Consider the following 2594-nt stretch of genomic DNA (forward strand, 5'->3'; position numbering starts at 1 on the left):
GTATGTAAGAGCGACCTGGGGGGGTGATCCCTCTTGTACCACCCTAGTATGAAAGAGCGACCTGGGGGGGTGATCCCTCTTGTACCATCCTAGTATGTAAGAGTGACCTGGTGAGTGATCCCTCTTGTACCACCCTAGTATGTAAGAGTGACCTGGGGGGTGATCCCTCTAGCTCTGCCCTAGTATGTGAGAGTGACCTGGGGGGTGATCCCTCTTGTACCACCCTAGTATGTGAGAGTGACCTGGGGGGTGATCCCTCTTGTACCACCCTAGTATGTGAGAGTGACCTGGGGGGTGATCCCTCTTGTACCACCCTAGTATGTAAGAGTGACCTGGGGGGTGATCCCTCTTGTACCACCCTAGTATGTAAGAGTGACCTGGGGGGTGATCCCTCTTGTACAACCCTAGTATGTAAGAGTGACCTTGGGGGTGATCCCTCTTGTACCACCCTAGTATGTAAGAGTGACCTGGGGGTGATCCCTCTTGTACCACCCTAGTATGTAAGAGTGACCTGGGGGGTGATCCCTCTTGTACCACCCTAGTATGTAAGAGTGACCTGGGGGGTGATCCCTCTTGTACCACCCTAGTATGTAAGAGTGACCTGGGTGGTGATCCCTCTAGCTCTGCCCTAGTATGTAAGAATGACCTGGGGGGTGATCCCACTTGTACCATCCTAGTATGTAAGAGTGACCTGGGGGGTGATCCCTCTTGTACCACCCTAGTATGTAAGAGTGACCTGGGGGGTGATCCCTCTAGCTCTGCCCTAGTATGTAAGAGTGACCTGGGGGGTGATCCCTCTTGTACCACCCTAGTATGTAAGAGTGACCTGGGGGATGATCCCTCTTGTACCACCCTAGTATGTAAAAGTGACCTGGGGGGGTGATCCCACTTGTACCACCCTAGTATGTAAGAGTGACCTGGGGGGTGATCCCTCTTGTACCACCCTAGTATGTAAGAGCGACCTGGGGGATGATCCCTCTTGTACCACCCTAGTATGTAAAAGTGACCTGGGGGGTGATCCCACTTGTACCACCCTAGTATGTAAGAGTGACCTGGGGGGTGATCCCTCTTGTACCATCCTAGTATGTAAGAGTGACCTGGGGGGTGATCCCTCTTGTACCACCCTAGTATGTAAGAGTGACCTGGGGGGTGATCCCTCTTGTACCACCGTAGTATGTAAGAGTGACCTGGGGGGTGATCCCTCTTGTACCACCCTAGTATGTAAGAGTGACCTGGGGGGTGATCCCTCTTGTACCACCCTAGTATGTAAGAGTGACCTGGGGGGTGATCCCACTTGTACCATCCTAGTATGTAAGAGTGACCTGGGGGGTGATCCCTCTTGTACCATCCTAGTATGTAAGAGTGACCTGGGGGGTGATCCCTCTTGTACAACCCTAGTATGTAAGAGTGACCTGGGGGGTGATCCCTCTAGCTCTGCCCTAGTATCTAAGAATGACCTGGGGGGTGATCCCACTTGTACCATCCTAGTATGTAAGAGTGATCTGGGGGGTGATCCCTCTTGTACCACCCTAGTATGTAAGAGTGACCTGGGGGGTGATCCCTCTAGCTCTGCCCTAGTTTGTAAGAGTGACCTGGGGGGTGATCCCTCTTGTACCACCCTAGTATGTAAGAGTGACCTGGGGGGTGATCCCACTTGTACCACCCTAGTATGTTAGAGCGACCTTGGGGGTAATCCCTCTTGTACCACCCTAGTATGTAAGAGTGACCTGGGGGGTGATCCCTCTTGTACCACCCTAGTATGTAAGAGTGACCTGGGGCGTGATCCCTCTTGTACCACCCTAGTATGTAAGAGTGACCTGGGGGGTGATCCCTCTAGCTCTGCCCTAGTATGTAAGAATGAGCTGGGGGGTGATCCCACTTGTACCATCCTAGTATGTAAGAGTGACCTGGGGGGTGATCCCTCTTGTACCACCCTAGTATGTAAGAGTGACCTGGGGGGTGATCCCTCTAGCTCTGCCCTAGTATGTAAGAGTGACCTGGGGGGTGATCGCTCTTGTAACACCCTAGTATGTAAGATAGACCTGGGGGGTGATCCCTCTAGCTCTGCCCTAGTATGTAAGAATGACCAGGGGGGTGATCCCACTTGTACCATCCTAGTATGTAAGAGTGACCTGGGGGGTGATCCCTCTTGTACCACCCTAGTATGTAAGAGTGACCTGGGGGGTGATCCCAATTGTACCATCCTAGTATGTAAGAGTGACCTGCGGGGTGATCCCTCTAGCTCTGCCCTAGTATGTAAGAATGACCTGGGGGGTGATCCCTCTAGCTCTGCCCTAGTATGTAAGAATGACCTGAGGGGTGATCCCTCTAGCTCTGCCCTAGTATGTAAGAGTGACCTGGTTGGTGATCCCTCTAGCTCTGCCCTAGTATGTAAGAATGACCAGGGGGGTGATCCCACTTGTACCATCCTAGTATGTAAGAGTGACCTGGGGGGGTGAACCCTCTTGTACCACCCTAGTATGTAAGAGTGACCTGGGGGGTGATCCCACTTGTACCATCCTAGTATGTAAGAATGACCTGGGGGGTGATCCCTCTTGTACCATCCTAGTATGTAAGAGTGACCTGGGGGGTGA

This window comes from Mixophyes fleayi, chromosome 3, assembly GCF_038048845.1.
Source record: "Mixophyes fleayi isolate aMixFle1 chromosome 3, aMixFle1.hap1, whole genome shotgun sequence".
Lineage (NCBI taxonomy): Eukaryota > Metazoa > Chordata > Amphibia > Anura > Limnodynastidae > Mixophyes > Mixophyes fleayi.